The sequence below is a fragment of the Mauremys reevesii genome, linkage group 2 (genome assembly GCF_016161935.1).
Source record: "Mauremys reevesii isolate NIE-2019 linkage group 2, ASM1616193v1, whole genome shotgun sequence".
Lineage (NCBI taxonomy): Eukaryota > Metazoa > Chordata > Testudines > Geoemydidae > Mauremys > Mauremys reevesii.
Genome location: NC_052624.1, coordinates 221,503,265 through 221,525,013, shown reverse-complemented (window position 1 = coordinate 221,525,013; position 21,749 = coordinate 221,503,265). Strand labels below are relative to the sequence as shown.

The 21,749-nt window shown below is 45.9% G+C and overlaps 1 protein-coding gene across 4 annotated transcripts in view; it reads left to right on the top strand.

The window, feature by feature from the left end:
• Positions 1 to 21,749, top strand: part of PLAG1 (PLAG1 zinc finger) — a 57,761-nt gene that overhangs the window by 15,076 nt on the left and 20,936 nt on the right. The window contains exon 2 of one of the 4 annotated variants that reach the window (XM_039524075.1): positions 20,542 to 20,658. The exons of the other annotated variants lie outside the window; for them this stretch is intronic. The gene's annotated coding sequence lies outside the window, so the exon portion shown is untranslated. The remainder of the gene's footprint in view (positions 1 to 20,541; positions 20,659 to 21,749) is intronic. 4 annotated transcript variants of the gene reach the window in all.

The window sequence follows — 21,749 nt, the reverse complement described above, 5'->3', positions numbered from 1 at the left end:
CAGCTAGCTTGAGTTAGAGATATTTGTGTGTGGACAGGATTGGGTTAAGGGCAACACTTGAGTTATACCTTGAACTAACTCCATTGAAGACAAACCCTAATATTAGTAAGTGGTGTATATGTAGCTCCCTAAAGCAGCAAGTGGAGTTACCTCAATTATCAGCTCTGCAGCAAGATTACAGAGAACTACTGTATGCACATTCCCTTACTAAGCAGACAGGATAAATGCTAAATCAAAGCTTTCCCCAAAAATAACTAAAGTGCATTTACTCAATAAAAGCATGATATTGGATAAACTTAGAATGGTAGCTGAGGGTTTATCTGTCTGCTTGGCTTGTTGGTTTCTTTTTTGTTTCTGTTGAGGGGCAGGAGGTGTTAGGAAACTTAAGACTGACTCACTTCTCTCAGGAGCTTCTTTAGGACTTTTGTCATCTCTCAAACACTCTCAGTAATCTTATAGAAAATTAAAGTAAACTATTGCTTATTTGCAGACGCTAATTCATGCAAATAGCAGTGTCTCTGCCAACCAGGAAAGACTTCTGACCACTGTAGTGAATTAGATTTCTTCATAGTAAGACTTGATTGTTTTTTTTTTTAAAAAATACTTTATGGTATGTTTAAATCATGAAATATTATTAAAATGATCCAAAAATTGGGAAAATAAACACAGATTCTTTTTACTTGTTCACTTGCTACTTTGCAGAAGTATTGTTCGTGATGGGCTTCCCAATCAGTATGAATTTATGAGGTTAATGTGTCCTCAAAGTTTCCTGACACATTAATCCTTGCTAGTATAACATGTATTATCTTTACAGAGATTCTTCAACATTTCCTTACCTTAAAAATATCATAATAAAAATAATTTAAACTAAGAAACTTGTTTCTTAGGAAAACTGTTAAATACTTCTAAATACCTTGCCCTTTATATCTAATATTTTTGCAACTAAGTATAGATTTTTAATTTAGTATTTGTGGGTTTATTCTCAAATTGCCATATTGTTACATACGTCTGTACAAGTAATAATGGCCTTAATCCATTGCTGTACACCTCACCAGAACTAATTTCAGTCAAGACATAGCTTGATTGTCACAGTCCAGGGTGAGTTTGCAGTTAATAAACAGCACAAACAAGAAAAGAGCTAGCAGCTCAGGGGAAAAACCCATAATTTTACTTATTACTTGACTAAGTTTGAGACAGAAAATAGGACATGAATGGGAGGCTTCAGTGCTATTTTTAGTCTCAATTTTCAGAGCAGAACTGTGCTTTAAAGACAAGAATCTACTTACTGAAAAAGTTCATATTTAAACAAGACATGACAGGCAACAGTTCACGCCTGTAATAAACTCATTGTAGTGAGGGAACACCAGGAAGACAAATTAGTTTTTGTTTTGTTTTATGTGTGTGTTTTTTTTAATGTGGATTGAACAGGTTGCTTTTCTTTCTTTGCTACTTAATTGCTGCTTCTGAGAGTTTCTCCCTCTTTTCTCTTCCTTATTTAGTGATGACTTCTTTTCCATACATTATTATTCTTTCATGCTTTATTCCAAGACCTATTACCTTTTCCTCCTTGACCGTTGCATACATACCTTTAATATACTAAACAGGGAAAATGATAAAATAGGGTAAAACTGTCCAACAACTTTGTCAGCACCTAAACTGCCCTTTCAAAACATCATCCATTGATATTTTTTTTGAATTTTTGTTTTAAAAAACCTCTCCTCCTCTTGATCTTTCTTTTACGTCCTTTTACATAGATATAATCATCAAGAAACAATGTCTTCAATATTTCTCTGAAATATTTGATTTTGTAAATTTCCATTTATTCCTCAATTCATCCTTTATATTCTATTTATATATAATTTAAAAAATTCACCGTTTCCATTGCTTTTTTTCATTATTACCTTTGTGTTTTAATGTATATATTTTTCCTGTGAAAGTTTGCTTATCTCATTTTTTCTTTCCTCTGCTCAGATAGAGAGTATAACTATCTCCTCCCTCTCAAAAGAAAAAAATTAGGGCCCTGATTTCTGTTCTGCTTAGCTCCAGAGTGCTGCCTGTCATAGGAGTGCTATGTAAAAGAGAGGTAGGTGTGTGTGTGTGTGTTTGTGTGTGTGTAAATAGTGCTAAACACTATGCAGTACTGTTTTGGATTTTTTGTAGGAGCAGTACAGCTGCTTTTGTTGCAGTCTAGTGGTGTAACTAGGACTGTCAAGCAATTAAAAAAAATAATCACAATTAATTGTGTGATTAAACAATAGCATACCATTTATTTAAATATTTTTGGATGTTTTCTACATTTTCAAACATATTGATTTCAACTGCAACACAGAATACAAAGTGTACAGTGCCCACTTTATTTATTTTTGATTGCAAATATTTGCACTGTAAAAACAAAATAAATAGTATATTTCAATTCACATAATACAAGTACTGCAGTGCAATCTCTTTATAATGAAAGGTTAACTTACAAATGTAGAGTTATGTACAAAAAATAACTGCATTCAAAAATAAAACAATGTAAAAGTTTTAGAACCTACAATCCACTCAGTTCTACTTCAGCCAATTGCTCAGATAAACAAGTTTGGTTACAATTTGCCGGAGATAATGCTGCCCACAGGTTACAATGTGACCTGAAAGTCAGAACAGCGATGCTGGCTACAACAGTACCATGCAAACGCCAAGATATTTATGTGCCGGATGCGCTAACGATTCACATGTCCCTTCATGCTTCAACCACCATTCCAGAAGACATGCGTCCAAGCTGACGACGGGTTCTGCTTGATAATGATCCAAAGCAGAGCGGACGGAAGCATGTTCATTTTCATCATCTGAGTCAGATGCCATCAGCAGAAGGTTGATTTTCTCTTTTGGTGGCTCAGGTTCTGTAGTTTCTACATCAGAGTGTTGTTCTTTTAAGATATCTGAAAGCATGCTCCATACCTCATTCCTCTCAGATTTTGGAAGGCACTTCAGATTCTTAAACCTTGAGTCGAGTGCTGTATCTATCCTTAGAAATCTCACATTGGTACCGTCTTTGAATTTTGTCAAATCTGCGGTGAAAGTATTCTTAAAATGAACATGTGCTGGGTCATCATCCGAGACTGCTATAACATGAAATATGTGGCAGAATGTGGATAAAACAGAACAGAAGACATACGATTCTCCCCCAAGGAGTTAGGTCACAAATTTAATTCATTATTTTTTTTTTAAAACAAACATCAGCATGGAAGCATGTCCTCTGGAATGGTGCCCGAAGCATGAAGGGGCATATGATTGTTTAACATATCTGGTACGTAAATACCTTGCAACACTGGCTACAAAAGTGCCATGCAAACACCTGTTCTGACTTTCAGGTGACATTGTAAATAAGAAGTCGTCAGCAGTGTCTCCTATAAATGTAAACAAACTTATTTGTCTTAGTAATTGGCTGAACAAGAAGTAGGACTGAGTGGACTTGTAGGCTCTAAAGTTTTACATTGTTTTGTTTTTGAGTGCAGTTATGTAACACAAAAATATCTACATTTGTAAGTTACACTTTCACGATAAAGAGATTGCACTACAGTACTTGTATGAGATGAATTGAAAAATATTTTCTTTTGTTTATCAATTTTATCAGTGCAAATATTTGTAATAAAAATAAAGTGAGCACTGTAGACTTTATTCTGTGTTGTAATAGAAATCAATATATTTGAAAATGTAGAAAAACATCAATTATATTTAGTACATTTCAGTTGGTATTCTATTGTTTAACAGTGCGATTAAAAGCGATTAATTTTTTAAATCGCAGTTAATTTTTTTAGTTAATCACGTGAGTTAATCATGGGCCAATCAAAGTGGGAGTAGATATCTTGATAATGAATGATGGATGATCGGTCACGAAGGGGCCCTGAAAGTGAAGACAAGCAACTTATATTTGAGTCAATAGAGAAGAGGGAGCCACTGGAGGAATGCAGAGAGAGGGGTACACGTTCAAAGTGATGTGCTAGGAAAATATCTGCAACAGCATTCTGAAAGGATATGAACAGGGCAAGATTGCATTTGTCAAGGCTAGAGAAAAGGATGTTGCAATAATCAAGATATGAGATGAGAGCCTGGGTGAGAGTTTTAGCTATGTGGAGAGGAGAGGCCATATTTTAGCAATTCTATGCATAAAGAATCCAGCGTCTGGATGTGAGAACTAGGTCAGAGTCCAAGATGATGCCAAAGTTATGGACCAGAGTGATAGGTAGAAAGATGATGAGGTTCACAGTGAATGAGGAATGGCTAGTTGGGGAAATTAAGAGCTCTGTTTTAGTCATGCTGAGCTTGAGCTAACAGCTAGACCTCCACAAGGAGATGTCAGAGAGACAGGCTAAGACTTTAGTATGGCTAGGAGGCGGTAGGTTAGGAATAGTGGAGATACCAGCCCTGTTGAATTTTCTGTCATCTTCCCAATTTTTACATGTAATTATGAATTCAGGCCTTAAATCTATGACTTTTGCATCGTTCCCCATGACCCGGGTCTGATGAACACAGCAAATAGTGTTGCAGGGACCATTCTTCACCACCAGCCCTATGGCAGATGCACAGACTGCGCAGTGACAGGTCTGACAGGAGGCAAACAGTGGCGGTTTTGAATGGGGTTTGATGTGCCAGATCCATCACCTAGGCTGGGTGTTGCACTTTAGCTGCCGTGTGCACTTGTTGGATTATGTTAATGTGCTCTAGATACCTTGTAGAGCATGCCGGCAGGATCCACACTGGACAGTTAGAGCACAACACGCCACCTGTGACTTGGGTGGTGAATCCCATGCCTCAAACTCAATTCAGAATCATTGTGGCTTGCCTACTATCAGATATACTGCTGTGCAGTCTCTGTGGGAGGAAAAGCCAAAAAGGCAGAAGGAGGCAGTTGTGGTAGAGGAGGAGAGAGGGAATGGGACACTGGAGGGAGGAGCAGAGCATCATCCCAGGAAGCAGGTCTGGGCCTGGGGCTGGCCAAGGTAATTAAGGAACCTAGGTAGCATAGCAGGGCGGCTTTCCTAGGACCAATCCTCCCCTTCTTTCAGTTTGGGGTTCAGGGTGCAATGGGGGGGCTTGGCCTTAGGAAGGTTGCCCCCCCCACGCCTCTCAGGCTCCCTCCTTAGAATCATAGATGTGTAGAACTATAAGGGACCTCAGTAGGTCATCTAGTTCGGGGGTTCTCAACCTTTTTCTCTGTGAGTGTCCCGTCCCCCCGCCCCACATGCTATAAAAACTCCATGGCCCACTTCTTCCACACCACTGTTTTGCTGCATATAAAAGCCAGGGCCAGCGTTAGGGGGTAGCAAGCAGGGAAGTTACCCAGGGTCCCATGCCACATAGGGTCCCGTGAAGCTAAGTTGCTCAGGGTTTAGCTTCAGCCCCATGCAGTGGGGCTTCAGCTTTCTGTCCTGGGCCCCAGTAAATCTAATGCTGGCCCTGCTTGGCAGCCCCCCTGAAACCTGCTTGCAGCCCCCCAGGGGACCCCTGGCCCCAGGTTGAGAACCACTGATCTAGTCCAGCCCCCTGCACTCAAGGCAGAATAAGTAATAACTAGATCATCCCTGACGGGTGTTTGTCTAACCTGTTCTTAAAAACCTCACTGGAGATTCCACCGGACGTCCTAGCAAGGCAGCTTTCCTGAGACCAATCCTCCCCTTCACCCTGTTTGGGGTGAAGAGTGCAATGGGGAAAATTCGGATTGCATCTCTGGTGAGAGTAGTGCCATGTGGGCAAGTAGGCACGATTTTCTTTCTACACCCTACTTGCCCCAAAGCTAAACAGTGGTGGTTAATCAAAACGACTGGGCGGGTGATAAAAATGAGCCAAATATGCCAAAAAAACACTCAAAGGTTTCAGAAGTTAAAAAATGAACTATACAACCAAATGTGATTAAGCCGTCAAGAAAGGGCAGTGATTATATGTATACTGTCAGCTTTGTCCCATGGACAAACTGTTGTACATGCCGGTCATAACTATGCGAAAATTCACGTTGGCATGAAGAAGCACGTAGAAACTGCAAAAACAGCGGCTAGGAGAGCACAGATATAATAAAGCAGTTCTTCACCATGGAAGTTGACAACAGCATGCTCTATACTAGAATGTTGGTAACAGGATTCCTCATCAGGCATAACTTGCCAGTTGTGGCGAGCAGTTTTCAGAAAATCTGAGATATGATTGCATTTCCTGATTTCGAAATTGCCAGAAAATATGAATGTACACACACAAAAACAGCCATCATCAAAGAGATGGCAAATGATGATGTAAACCATCTAGTAGAAAGCGTTCACCATTTAGTCTAGCTACTGATAGCAGCAGTGAAGCAGACACCAGCAAGCTGTTCCCAATCGTGGTTTGACATTTTGATTACAGCAAATGTAAAGTGATCACCTGGTTGCTATTGGTCCCAGCATGTCCAGAGGGTGCCACTGGAGAGAATATTTTTCAGCTCTGAATCCAGATATGGAGACCAGGAAAATCCTGTTTGGCTTTTGGAAGTGATAGTGCTTCTGTCACAATGAGCTTACACAAGGGTGTTGCAGCATTAATTCGAGAGCAACAGCTGTCTTTTTTTTTTCCCCTGTGCCACTCCCCCCACCCCATGGGCTGCCCGTGTCACCTTGTGCACATCATGGCTGAGAAAAGTGTGAAGTGCCTGTACATCAGTGTTAATTTTTAGCCTTGCGTGTGCTTCATCATTTGTGCCTGGAGGTAATAAGCATTCTTATTTTATTTGCTTGCTGTCTGGACTTTTTACTGCCATTTGTTATGAGTGTGGGCCACAAAATCATTCCACCTAGTTCCAAGTCCTGTGAGCCTGCTGAGCTAATATTCCACCCAATTTACTGTATAGAGTAATTGCCAAGAACACCATGCAAACAATCAGATAAATAGTGTGTGGTGATCCCTGTTGCACATTCATATGGAAATTCCCACTAAAATTGGGAAAAATAACTTCCTAACTCATTGTTTACTCTCAAATGACTAATTTTAATAATACTTTTGAAACTTCAGGTTTCTTAATCAGAAGGAGGTATCCTCTTTTTTGGACTAAATAGTCTCGAATGGTGTTCTCCAGTGTAAGTGACACTCAAATACCACATTGGTGGGTGTGGTGAATATGGATACACCTATTCTCCTTTGCTTTATGGCTTGAATCCTTTATTATTTTTAATGTGATAGTGCCTGCAGGCCGCCATCAGGATCCATTGTGCCAGACGCTGTACAAAAACACACACACACACACACACACACACACACACACACGTCACACTACAGTGTAATCGTGAGACTAGATGCAACAAACATGGGGAAGAAAGATAAGGGTAATAAAATAAAGTACTTACAGTACTTTTGCAGTAATTGTACTGCTTGACAATTACTGAAACTACCAAAAATTAATAAATAAATAAAATCAGCTATCCCTGACTAATACACAGCTAAACCATCATTCCTCCCATCTGACACTAGGACAGGATTCTGAACAAAAAATTTTCTGGAGGGAAACTTTGTTGTGAAGAACTAGAATGGTCTGCTGAGACAAGTAACGTCAGAAGTGAGAATTCAGTCACTTCTAGAAAAAAGATAACATCCAAGTTGTCAAACCCCAGGCTATGAGGGAAGATATACAGTAGGGTGTGAACAGATGATTCTTGAAACAGCCTGAATCCCATCAAGGGTGTGCTGCAGATCAGAGCTTGTGCAGTAGTTGGCTGGGGATTTCACTGTTCCCGTTAGGCAACAGAACATATTTCCTTGGAGCTTTGGTTCACCAGCTAGCTTGATTGTCTGTCCTTTCCCCTGGGCTCTCTGCATCCTACCCTCTTAGAAAACATCCTAGTGCATGTGCACTGTGCAGGACAAGACTGAGCCCGAAGGTTCAAGTGAATGGCACTTCTGATTTTTAGGAATCAAATTTCTATTACATTTTGACAGGAATTTTTTAATTAAGGGATCTGATAATTCCATCAGTTATGCTTGAACAACAACTGTTGAGGTCAACTGACAGGATGACTGGGCCCATAAGTTCAACAAATCTAGGAGCATTTTGAAGAAAAATAATTTTTTTTCTATGTGGTACATTCTCAAAAAATGTCATTTCTTCAAGAGTACTTATCAACTGGAAGAGGGTGAAGTGAAACAAACAGGTAGTTGCCAAAAGGCTGCTTTCAAGCTGCAGCTATGCCTTCTAAATGTAAGGGTTATTCCCAGAAAGGGATGCTAGGAATATCTTTCTATCAGAAGGCAACCCAGTTTTATGGAGAGTCAAGAAGAAATCCCCAGAGAAAGTGTTCCCAAGGAAGGAGCTGTTTTTTGTGTTGTATGCAAATCCACCATATTATGACTTTACTTTTTAAATTATTTTTTGCAACATATAACTCTGTGCATGATATGCTATACCTCACCTCTCACGTGTTGGTGAATATTAGAAAAGAACAGGGACTGAAATATTCAGTCAACCAAGCTGCTTCAAACAAGGCAGTGTTTTCCAAATGTTTTGAAAGCTGAGCCTCTCTTCAGGAAAATGAAACAAATTCCACACACAATCCTCCCCTTTCCCCCAACTGTGCCATGTGTTGTTAAAGGCCTACCTGTCTTAATTTATATATTTTAAGAATACCCCAGCTTATCTTTTGTACACCATTTGGTGGGGGGGGCACATCTAGCAGTTAGGGAAATGCTGAGGTAATCTAACTAGTAGCATCTCCCCTTTTTCTTCCTCTTCTGTCCTGCTTCTCACCCCCAAAGAGTGAGACACCAGCACTCTGTTCCATTCAGAGGCAGACTGACTAGCTTGGATATGGCTGAACTAAAAATGCCACCAGTGGGTAAAATATGGTCTACAGCAGGGATCGGCAACCTTTGGCATACGGCCCATCAGGGAAATCTACTGGCGGGCCGGGATGGTTTGTTTACCTGCAGCGTCTGCAGGTTCAGCCAATCGCAGTTCCCACTGGCGCAGTTTGCCATCCCAGGCCAATGGGGGCTGCAGGAAGGGCAACCAGCAGCCCCCATTGGCCTAGGACGGCGAACCACGGCCAGTGGGAGCTGCGATCGGTCAAACCTGCAGACGCTGCAGGTAAACCGTTCTGGCTCACCAGCAGCTTTCGCTGACGGGCCACAGGTTGCCAAACCCTGGTCTACAAAGACCTTCAGTGGCCTTCGATAATGGCTTCTCTAAGTGCGGAATGAAGGCAAAGCAGATCACCTCCAGGCTCTATTACTGAATTCAGACATTTTCAGTTTCTCTATCATGGAAAAGCAAATACTGTTTTGAGACTTTATTTATTTTTTATTTTTAAAATGTACATTTGCATTATAATTTTATCACTTAAGTTCATGGCAAATTTATCTGTTAACTCTTAATTTCTATAGCCTACATCACCAAAGCATGTAGAAGTTAGGCCTTAAAATATTTTTTTAATTGCACTTGTGGAGCTACATAATTGACTGCCAGATTAAGTGGTGGTGGTATATGCCCCCCTCTGTGCAAGAGCAGTTCATCTGTTTGCACTTGTTCAGCAGTTTGCACTGGTGGAACTAACTTGATTTAGTTAGTGATGCAAATTTTATTAATGTCTAGTTATAAAGATTTAACACATTATATAATCACCCACGATAAATTGGGGCATAGGAATTAAAGCTATTGTTACCATTATTGTTTGCCAGTGAACTTTAGACATTGTTACCTGTTAGGACAAGATATTAAACAACTTAAATCAAGAATCAAAAAGAAAACCTCTAAAACCAGTTAACTGAATTCTGAATAAAATAAAGGATCTTTAAACAAAAGAAAAGTCCTAAAGTAAATGTCTGTTTTTGTCCATTATGATTCTTGAGATCAACACTAGTCTTCTGTATTTTAACACCCCCCCCCCTTTGCTTTTATGAATATATGTTCCTAGTTGGTTTCATTCTTTCAGGTTTCTGGCTGGAAACATCTTGTTTTTAAGAATACAATGGTAAGGGCTTTATCTGGAAAGTGGCTCCCACTAAAGTCATTAGGAGTTGAGGAGTGCTCAGTCACTTAGGGTATGTCTTCACTACGAGTGTTAAAGTGCTGCCTCGGCAGCGCTTTAACATGCCTGTGTAGTCGCGGCACCAGTGCTGGGGGAGAGCTCTCAGTGCTATAAAAAAACCACCTCCATGAGGGGAGTAGCTACCGCTCCTCGTGCTGGTGTACTGTCTACACTGCCACTTTACAGCTCTGAAACTTGCATCGCTCTGGGGTGTGTCCCAGCTCTCATTTTGTGAGCTCAGGCTTGGCATGGCCCAGAGCTAGGGCCCTACCAAATTCACGGCCATGAAAAATGTGTCACGGGCCATGAAATCTGGTTGTGTGCTTTTACTTTATATTATACAGATTTCATGGGGGAAGACCAGCGTTTCTCAAATTGGGGGTCCTGACCCAAAAGGGAGTTGCAGAGGGGTCACAAGGTTATTAGGCGGGGGTTGTGGTATTGCCAGCCTCCCTTCTGCGCTACTATCAGAGCTGGGTTCCTGGAGAGTGGTGGATGTTGGCTTAGTGCCAGCTCTGAAGGCAGCACCCCACCAGCAGCAGCACAGAAGTAAGGGTGGCAATACCATACCATGCCACCCTTACTTCTGTGCTGCTGTCTTCAGAGCCGGCGACCAGAGAATGGCGGCTGCTGACTGAGGGCCCAGATCTGCAGGCAGCAGTGCAGAAATAAAGGTGGCAATGCTATACTATGCCATCCTTACTTCTGTGCTGCTGCTGGTGGTGGCTCTGCCTTCAAAGCTGGGTTCCCAGCCACTGCTTTCCAGCTGCCAAACTCTGAAGGCAGAGCTGTTGCCAGCAGCAGCACAGAAGTAAGGGTAGCAGTACCACAACCCCCCCACCCCAATAACCTTGCCACCTCCCCACAACTCCTTTTTGGGTCAGGTCCCCTACAGTTACAACACCATGAAATCTCAGATTTAAATAGCTGAAATGAAATTTATGATTTTTAAAAATCCTTTGACTGTGAAATAGACCAGAATAGGCTGTGAATATGGTAGGGCCCTACCTATAGCAGACACCTGCAATTGCTGGGAAAGTCCTGCTCATCCCCAGGCTGGAACATCCTGAGGGCAGACAGAATCTTCAGGGAATTCAGATCTTAAAATCTAAGAAGTCTCTACTGATCATGGGTGAACTGTAACTTTTGAAAGGCTTATCACTAGATCAAATTGGGCATATTTCCAGGGGGTTATATCACATTCCATCACTGGTGCAAAGACCACGCCCTGCCAAATTTCAATTCTGTACACCAAAGCATAGGTATGCTAAGAGCTTTTCAAAGAAAAGGCACCAGAATTTTAACATTTTTTTTCTGTAGCCTCATTCTTGGAAATGTCTGAACTGTTTTGGCTGAAATTGGCCATGCTGGGTGTATGCCTTCAGGCTTAATTTTTTGGAAGATTTCAACCATATAGTTTAACAGTTAAAAGAAACTGAAAATAGGGTCTTATAATGGGAAGTGCCAGTCAACCTTAATAAGCCTATAATAGAGTGGGTTGATATTTCTGAGCCTTTGGCAGGTGGGATCAATATTATTGAGTGTGAAATCCTGTGTAAGATAGTACACTTCTCCCCCAATATAACCCAAATTCGGATATAATGTGGTAAAGCAGCACTCCGGGAGAGGGTGAGTGGGCTGCGCACTCTGGCGGATCAAAGCAAGTTCGCTATAATGCAATGTCTCCTATGACATGGTAAGATTTTTTTTGGCTCCTGAGGACAGTGTTATATCGGGATAGAGGTGTATAAGAATTATTCTTCTTCGAGTGATTGCTCATATGCATTCCAGTTAGGTGTGCGTGTGCCGCGTGCACGCTCGTCGGAAGATTTTTACCCTAGCAACACTCGGTGGGTCGGCTGGGCGCCCCCTGGAGTGGCGCCGCTATAGCGCCAGATATATACCCCTGCCGACCCATCCGCTCCTCAGTTCCTTCTTACCGCCCGTGACGGTTGTTGGAACAGTGGAGTGCGGCATCGCTGTCCTCCACAACCCTACCTTCTCGCTCTTGTTTCTACCTTGTTGTTGTATATAGTTCAACTTTAGTATAGTTAGAGTTAGTTTACTAGTTTAGTTGTAGTTAGTGTATAGTTTACCGGGGAATTGGGAGACTAGCCCCTTTTTCCCCCCCGACCCGGTGCGGGCTCATGCCCAAGGCACTGGGGTTTAAGCCATGCTCGGCCTGCCAGAAGCCGATGCCGGTTGGAGACCCTCATGAATCTTGCCTGAAGTGCTTAGGAGAGTCTCACCTTCCTGACAAGTGCCGCATTTGCAAGTCATTCAAGCCTAGAACAAAAAAGGAGCGGGACTTTCGCTTAAAGCAGCTCCTAATGGAGTTGGCACTTAGCCCTGCGGCGCCGGCACCGACCGCCCTGCAGTCTGCTTCGGTGAGGAGCGCGCCTTCGGCACCAGCTCACTCCGGTACCGACGCCCGGCATCGACAACAGCTGGCACCGGCTCCCCGGCACCGTTTCCTCTCCCCTTCGGGGAAACGCAAGGCGGCGCCGACGTCATCCAAAAAGGACCCTACATCCAGGCCTGTAGGCCGAACTTCGGCACCTACGCCGGCACCACCAACTCCGGCACCGCAAGTCCAAGCTCCTAGCGCGGTACCATCGACTCCGGCACTGCAGGGGCTGTCGAGTCCGGTTCCGCTCTGCACACCGCGGTCGAGCTGGCTCTCCCGTCAACTCCTGAGACCTTTTCGACGGCAAGAGAGCTGATTGCGTTGACGGAGCCAACGCAGCCTCAACCCCCGGTACCGCCGGTGCGAGTTGTCAAATCAGTGGGCAAGCCGGCCATAATGAGGCCTCCTTCCCCTGGCCATCAGGAGAAACGTCACTCCAGATCTCGATCTCGGAGACGTTCCTGCTCACACCGATCTCGATCCCGGCACCGCTCGCAGTCCTGGTACCGCTCTCCATCGTGGTACCGGTCGTACTCGTGGAGATGCTCCCGATCCCGGTCACCGGACAGACGATATCGGCACCGGTCCGGCTCTCGGTACCGCTCTCGGCACCGCTCGTCCCGCAGCCGTTCTCACCATCGAGACTCGAGATCCCAGTTGACCTCCCAGCACCGGCATGGTAGATGGTCCCGATCTCATTCCCGGCACCGACAAGACTGGCACCGTTCCCCGGTACCGTCTCGGGACCGAACGGCTGGATCGGCGTCACCGTCACACAGCTTCTCGGCACCACCATGGCCTTTGAGACAACCATCCGTCTCCTCCCACGCCGACAGTGCTGCTTACCAGCAGACCGAACCTCAAGGCCAGGACCAAGGCCCTCCTCAATGGGCTTTCTGGATCCCGTGGGCGTACCACGAGGCGCAAGGTGCCCCATTTGCGGCTCAGCGCTCAAGGCCTTCTAACCATCGAGCTCCAGAAGCCACTGTTAGCAGGCCTCCTCCCACAGAAGTGGAAGAGGCGCCACTGGCATCTGAGGAACCTGAAGCTCCTTTCGCTGCAGAGGCTCCTCCGCCGCTCGCTGATCCACCACAGGACCCTCTGGTACTGGGCCTTTCCTCCTCCTCCTCCTCCTCCTCCCCTGATGAGGCAGTTGCAGGAACATCCTCCTCGGGCCCTCCTCCTATTGACCTTTGGGCACATCAGGACTTATTGAGAAGGGTAGCCCAAAATATGAACCTGCCGGTTGAGGAGGTAGTGGAAGTTGAGGACCCGGTGGTGGACATATTGACGGCGGATGCCCCCCTTCGTGTGGCCCTGCCGTTTATTCGGACTATTCAAAATAATGCAGATACCATATGGCAGTCACCGGCCTCCATCCCACCGACTGCTCGGGGAGTGGAAAGAAAGTACATGGTCCCGTCAAAGGGCTATGAGTATCTGTACACTCACCCTGCTCCCTGCTCGCTGGTAGTCCAGTCTGTCAACGAACGTGAACGGCATGGCCAGCAGGCGCTGGCACCTAAATCAAAGGAGGCGAGGCACATGGACCTTTTTAGGCCGTAAGATCTACTCGGCTGGCGGCCTTCAATTGAGGGTGGCCAACCAGCAGGCCCTTTTAAGCAGATACAGTTTTAATACATGGGTGTCTGTAGCCAAGTTCACCGAGCTTCTGCCACAAGACTCCCATCCGGAGTTCACAGCCGTCTTGGAAGAGGGTAAGAAGGTGGCCAGAATGGCCCTCCAGGCCTCCTTGGACTCAGCGGACTCGGCAGCTAGGACCTTAGCCTCTGGTGTAACAATGAGGCGCATATCGTGGCTACAAGCCTCGACTCTCCCACCTGAATTACAACAAACAATTCAGGATCTGCCCTTCGATGCTCAAGGTCTCTTTTCGGAGAAAACTGACCCAAGGCTGCAGAGTCTCAAGGACAACTGCATTACGATGCGCTCGTTGGGTATGCACACCCCGGTGACCCAACGTAGATCCTTCCGGCCCCCGCCGTACCGCCCCTACAATCAGCCCAGGCCACGACCAGACACCAGGCGTCGTGGCAGGGTGAACCGGCGGAGACAGTCGGGCAACCAGGGGAACCAAAACCAGCCGCCCCCGAAACCTGCTTCGGGGTCGAAGCAGAACATTTGATGGGACGCCCAAGGATGGCCCACCAGTTTTGCTACTGGATCCTTCCCCATTTTTTTTCCAACCGCCTCTCCCATTTCCTCCCAGCTTGGTCCCAGATAACATCCGACAGCTGGGTCCTCCGCATGGTGGAAGCGGGATACCACCTCCAATTTGTTTCGCCCCCTCCCTCCCACCCGCCCTACCCGTACCTCTTCAGGGACCCCTCTCACGAGCAATTCCTCTTGCAAGAGGTCGAGACTCTCTTGAGTTTGGGTGCCATAGAGGAGGTGCCAGAAGGCATGAGGTGCAAGGGGTTTTTATTCCCGCTATTTCCTAATCCCCAAGGCGAAGGGAGGTCTACGACCAATCCTAGACCTGAGAGAGCTCAACAGATTTATGGTTAAGCTCAAGTTCCGCATGGTGACCCTGGGGACCATTATCCCTTCCCTGGATCCGGGAGACTGGTACGCCGCCCTCGATATGAAGGACGCATACTTCCATATCGCCATTTACCCGCCTCATCGACGCTACCTTCGTTTTGTCGTCAGTCACCAGCACTACCAGTTCACGGTGCTCCCCTTCGGCCTCTCTACGGCGCCGAGAGTCTTCACCAAGTGCATGGCTGTGGTCGCTGCAGCCCTCCGCCATCGTCGGATACACGTCTACCCGTATCTCGATGACTGGCTGGTCCGTGGGACTTCCCAACACCAGGTGTCTCAGCACATGAGCGTGGTCACGCACCTCTTCCACAGGCTAGGCCTTATGGTCAATGCCAAAAAGTCTACATTGACTCCAACGCAGAGGATAGAATTCATCGGCGCAGTTCTGGACTCCAGTCTGGCCAGAGCCTGCCTCCCTCTGCCCCGGTTCCACGCCATGGCTTCAATCATTCGAAGCGTCCGTCCTTCCCAACAACGTCGGTGCGCACCTGTCTCAGCCTACTAGGTCACATGGCCTCGTGCACTTCCGTGACCCTGTACGCGAAGCTCAGGCTTCAGAGTTTCCAAACATGGCTTGCGTCCATATACTGCCCGCACAGGGACAATATAGACACGGTGGTCACGATTCCGGGGTCAGTCCTCAACTCCCTCAACTGGTGGTTAGACCCAGCGGTAGTGTGCGCGAGAGTCCCATTCCACCCTCCTCAACCCTCCATAGCGCTGACCACAGACGCCTCAGCCTTGGGGTGGGGTGCCCACCTTGGCAACTTACACACTCAGGGCCTCTGGTCACCCCACGAACTGGCCCTCCATATCAATGTCAGGGAACTGAGGGCAGTCCGCCTGGCGTGCCAGACGTTCCGAGTCCATCTACAAGGACGCTGTGTATCCGTCTTCACGGACAACACAACAACAATGTTCTACATAAACAAGCAGGGCAGGGCGTGTTCCTCCCTGCTTTGCCAAGAAGCCATCCAACTGTGGGACTTCTGCATAGCCCACTCTGTACACTTAGTAGCGTCTTTTCTCCCGGGAGTACAGAACACGCTGGCAGACCGTCTCAGCAGGTCATTCCTGTCTCACGAATGGTCGATCCGTCCCGATGTCATTCACACAGTTTTCCAGAGGTGGGGTTTTCCCCAAGTAGACCTCTTTGCCTCCAAGGAGAACAGGAAATACCACAGGTTCTGCTCCTACCAGGGACTCTCCCCGGGCTCCCTTTCAGATGCGTTTCTCCTTCCGTGGACGAGTCACCTGCTGTATGCCTTTCCACCATTTCCCCTCATTCACAGAGTGCTGCTCAAGCTCCAGAGGGACAGAGCCAACCTTATTCTCATTGCTCCGGCATGGCCGAGGCAGCATTGGTACACCCTGCTGTTCGACCTATCAGTGGCGGAACGAATTCCCCTGCCGCTCTGGCCGGATCTCATAACGCAGGACTTCGGCAGGCTTCACCACCCGGACCTGCAGTCCCTTCACCTCACGACTTGGCTCCTGCGTGGTTGACTCAGGCGGAGCGGAGTTGTTCTGCTGCGGTACAGCAGGTGCTTCTGGGGAGCAGGAAACCTTCCACTAGGTCAACTTACCTCGCCAACTGGAAGCGTTTCGCCCACTGGTGCGATCAGAGCGCCCTCGATCCTCACCTGGTGTCTATTCCAAAGATATTGGACTACCTTTGGTCCCTCAAGGAGCAGGGCCTCGCGGTCTCCTCCTTAAAGGTGCAGCCATTTTGGCCTTCCGACCCAGCGAGGGTGGCCGTTCTATTTTTTTCTAACCAGATGGTTTCCCGGTTCCTTAAGGGGCTAGAACGGTTGTACCCACAGATCCGGCGCCCGGCCCCTACCTGGGACTTAAACCTGGTCTTAGCCAAACTTATGGGGCAAAGCCTATGGCCACGTGTTCCCTTTTATATCTTCCCTGGAAGACGGCCTTCCTTGTCTCTATCACTTCGGCGAGGCGAGTCTCAGAGCTTCGCGCCCTGACGGCTGACCCACCTTATACGGTCTTCCACAAAGACAAGGTGCACCTTCGGCCATACCCCTCTTTTCTCCCCAAGGTGGTGTCGGCTTTTCATGTAAACCAGGACATCTTCCTCCCTGTTTTTTTTCCTGAAACCGCATGTGTCGCGCTGGGAACAACAGCTTCATACCTTGGACGTCCGTAGTACTCTAGCTTTTTATATAGAGCGAACGAAACCCTTTCGGTGTTCGCCCCAGCTCTTTGTGGCAGTAACGGACCGCATGAAGGACATGCCAGTCTCTTCCAAGCGGATCTCGTCTTGGGTGACATCCTGTATCAAGACATGCTACGAGCTGGCTCAGGTTCAGGCTAGCCATCTCACTGCTCACTCTACAAGGGCTCAGGCCTCTTCTGCCGCCTTCCTGGCCCATGTTCGCATCCAGGAAATCTGTCGGGCGGCTACCTGGTCTTCCGTTCACACCTTTGCTTCCCACTATGCATTGGTCCAACAATCCAGAGACGATGCAGCCTTCAGCTCAGCAGTCTTACATTCTGCCACGTCTCACTCCGACCCCACCGCCTAGGTAAGGCTTTGGAATCACCTAACTGGAATGCATATGAGCAATCACTCGAAGAAGAAAAGACGGTTACTCACCATTGTAACTGTTGTTCTTCGAGATGTGTTGCTCATATCCATTCCAGACCCGCCCTCCTTCCCCACTGTCGGAGTAGCCGGCAAGAAGGAACTGAGGAGCGGATGGGTTGGCAGGGGTATATATCTGGCGCTATAGCGGCGCCACTCCAGGGGGCGCCCAGCCGACCCACCAAGTGTTGCTAGGGTAAAAATCTTCCGACGAGTGTGCACGCAGCGCGCGCACACCTAACTGGAATGGATATGAGCAACACATCTCTAAGAACAACAGTTACAACGGTGAGTAACCGTCTTTTGTCCTGCTTTTAGTTAAAGTTTAACAAGCTTTTTTTGTCAGGGCTTATCAGTCCTCTTAGGAGGCAAGATGAAGCACAGTGCATTTCACACCACTGTTCTTTATTGGATTGATTAAAGACTAGGATGTCTTATAATAGGAAATTTTTAAAAATCAAAACCGTTTTCTTTGAATTTTGGGACCTAATATGGTTTGATAACATTGGTGTCTGAGATGGCTACATGTTGAATCCCTTTGCTATCCATTTCATGTACCTCAGGCTGGCTACTGTTAGTCCACTTCACTTGGGAAGACTGCCAACAGGGGCGGCTCTAGGCACCAGCGCGCCAAGCAGGCGCTTGGGCGCGGGCCATTTCCGGCATTTGGCTGGCTCGCCTCTCCGCGCCGCCCGCGGCGCGGGCGTCGGAGCGGAGGGGCGGCCCGGACACCTGCCGCGGCGCGGCGCGGGTCCGCCGCCCCCCGCCTCGGTTGAGCTCCGCCGCGAGCAGCAGGCCGCAGGCTTCGCCCGCCCCGGGCTCGCCGGCCGGCCGCAGGCATGCCAGAGCAGAGGCTCAACCGGACCCGCGAGGAGGAAGGACGGGCCGCGGGACGCGCGGCGCGGCGCCCCGCCTGCGGGCAGCCACCCAGCCGCCCCTGACTGCCAACTACCCGTTTCCATCTCCTGCAGCCCTAATATTTGTGTGGAGACCACTAGTGGAGTGCATTCTTCTCATCACACCCACCTGCATGGGAAAGGCTTCCAATGACACTTGTTCCCACTCCAGAAGAGCACCTTCACTTTTTTGCCATCACAGAGCTTGTGAGGAGGTTAGCAGCAGATTTCTTCCCAGTATGTCACATCAATTTGCGTGAGGATGCTGTTAGTGGATTGCTTCCATTTGGCAGTGAAATGTCCAGTGAGATCAAGGTGTTAAATGAACCATTCTGAGTGCTGCATTTGACACAGTGTCCCTTTCATTTTAGAAGCATAGGGTTAAAATGTTAATATACTGATTCTCAAAGGCATATTAAGATTGATAAAAGTTTTCAATTGATGTTCATTTTGAATGATATTTCTTCAGAAAAACTCTTTGCAGCCTATAGGCACAAATAGGACATAAAACATTTTCCAGGCATAACTAAACTACACATTCTCAGTGTAAAAATCTTTCATTGCTTAAGTCAGGAATTTGTGTCATTTGGCTGTAAGGCTTCAGTTTTATTTCCAGCTTTAGGCTAATTAAAAAACAATAACACTGGGGTTTTTTTTGTTTTTTTTTAATTATCATGCAAAAATGTTTGTCTTGAATCAGACACCATGCAAATACGTTTGTAATTATGGATAAAGGCTCTGTTGTAGAACAAACTGGATCTTTACAAGATTTTTGTGGTGGGTAACTTTTTTTTTGTTTGGGTTTAACTAAAAATATTTTTTTCAAATTGTTCATTATGCCTTTTCTCGCGTTGGATATTGTTTGTGTTATAAGTAAGCAGTTCTTAATGTATTAATTTCTGAATTTTTTCGGTATTATTTCAGTGAGATTTTGTCAGTTTGAGAAAGATGTATACTGATTAGCAGATTACCATCATCAGGCTGAGACTTTAGTAACTTTTAGCCTCAAGGTGTTTATTTTTAAGAGCTTTGCTTTTTGTAGTTGGTCCTAATGAACTGTTGCTATGGAATATAATTTTACTTGGTTAATGTCCTAACTATGAATATGTTAAAAGAAAAATATTTTTCAAACTCCTAGCTTAAGTAGATAGAAAAGATGAGGAATATTAGGTGGTGGTTTCCAGGATCAGTGAAGTTCAGGAATCATAACTGATGAGCTCCCCATCTCCCTTCTCTGCTACCATGTCTTTTTGTGAATGGAGAAAATGCTGGCTTTTTAACAGTGTGCTGTCCCTGGTTCTTGCCTGGGAGCTCCGTCTCTTCTATCACTCTGGTTATTAGATATTTGACCAACTTCAAACATCACTCATCCCTTTGGCTCCTGGAAGGAACAAGGAGTTTTCTCCACTTTTACACTTTTACACTAGAAGGCACTTTTACACTTCTACACTTTTACACTAGAAGGCATACACTTCTAGCTGCTATAGGGAATTCTTCCTCTTCCCAAGCCTCTGTTTTTGGGTCTCCTTCCCCTGTGAATAACTCTAGCACATCTGCTGTGGTCTGCAGAAACAAGAAGAAATTGAAGTGACTGACAGTTTCACAAACACCTAGGCTTTCTGTAACAGGTGTGAAACTGACAAGAGTTGTTAATTTCATGGCATTGCTACTACTTGGCTAGACTATGAGCAGCAGTAAAGGCACTGGCCTAATTTGTCTGCAGACAGAAGAAGACACTACTGCATCTTTTTACATTTGGTTCATGTTTTGGAAGCTTTTCTTCAGCTAGATGTCTTTTTTAATTATTATTATTTTTATTTATTTTTAATGAAAGCTTAATGCCTTTGAGAATTCCCTGTATTGAGATCCATGCTCTGTAGTTGTCTGCCTTCGGTATAGAAGCTTAGAAACTTTTGGTCCTTTCTTACAGCCTTAGAAGCAGCAAGCTGGAACCGAGGACTGTCCATTGCCTTGATCTCTTGGGCATCTGGTAGGGTTTTCTAGGCATAGCATTTGATGTAGGTGGTTTATCGTTTTTTGTTTTTATTTTAGACAACATACACTTTGTGCTGATGTGGACTTAGTTTGGCCCTGTTGGTTAGCTCTCAGCAGCTGGGATGTCCACTGCTAAGATCAGTGCTTCATCTGAAGCTATAATGTTGGTGACAGGTGAGTAAATCCAGTGCTTGATCTACTGTGGTGAGGGATATAATCCCTGTGGGTCCTTACAACTCCCCAAACAGAGGTGCCTCAAGAAGCCCTTGTTTGAGGAAGCTTTAAAGACTCCTTCATTCCAGTCCAGTGCTAAGCCCTTGATGTGATCAACATATAGGGATTCTAAAGAGTCTAAGGGCAGGTTTACACTTAAAACGCTGCTTAAAATGCGGTACAGCTGCAGCACTTCAATGAAGATGCTGTTATGCCAGTGGGAGAGCTTCTCTCATTGGTGTACTTTAATCCACCTCCCTGAGAGGTGATAGCTATGTCAATGGGAAACGCCCTCCCGTCAACAGAGCGCTGTCTATGCTGCGGATTAGATTGGTATAACTGCATTGCTCAGAGGTGTGGATTTTTCACACTCCTGAGAGCCGTAGTTATACCGATGTAAGTTTGTAGTGTAGATGTGGCCTAAGTCCTAGTTGGCTAGCTGTAGTGCTGATTGGTGACATCAGTGTTAAGGGATTTCTTGATGTTTAAGTAGCAGTTAAGGTGGAGAGGTGAGTTGGTCATGAGCAGCTTTGTGCTGAAGTCCAGTACTGGTGATCAGGAGGTCTATACTGAGGCTGCCTCAGCATAGACTTTTGCAAAGAGAGCTTTGATATCAGATGTGGAACCTCTTTGGCTTTGTTGCCATTCTGAGAGCAGAGGATCCAGTGATCATCTATGCCATATCTGTCAGTGCTGGATTGCTCCACAGTATTAAAAAAGACCAAAACCAATTCATTAGTGTGGGAGATGTCACAGTATTGCTCTCCTTGGACTCAACCATTCTTGAGGCCTAGGTGTCAGCCTTCAGCATTGGCTTCTTTGGCATTGATATTTCCTTCTGGTCTTGTCCCAGAGGTGTCCTAACAGATGGTGAAGCAACACTCTCCTTAATATAATGTATCTGGCTCTTATCTTTCTCATCTTCTGTTACTCTGAACAGGGAAACTTCTGCAATCCAAACTTTGACTGTGGGCCCTCTTCTGCAGGAAGACTAGATTTTGTGTCAAGAACTGCCTGGGTGATAGACACTGAAGATCTTTCTAGGGTCTTTT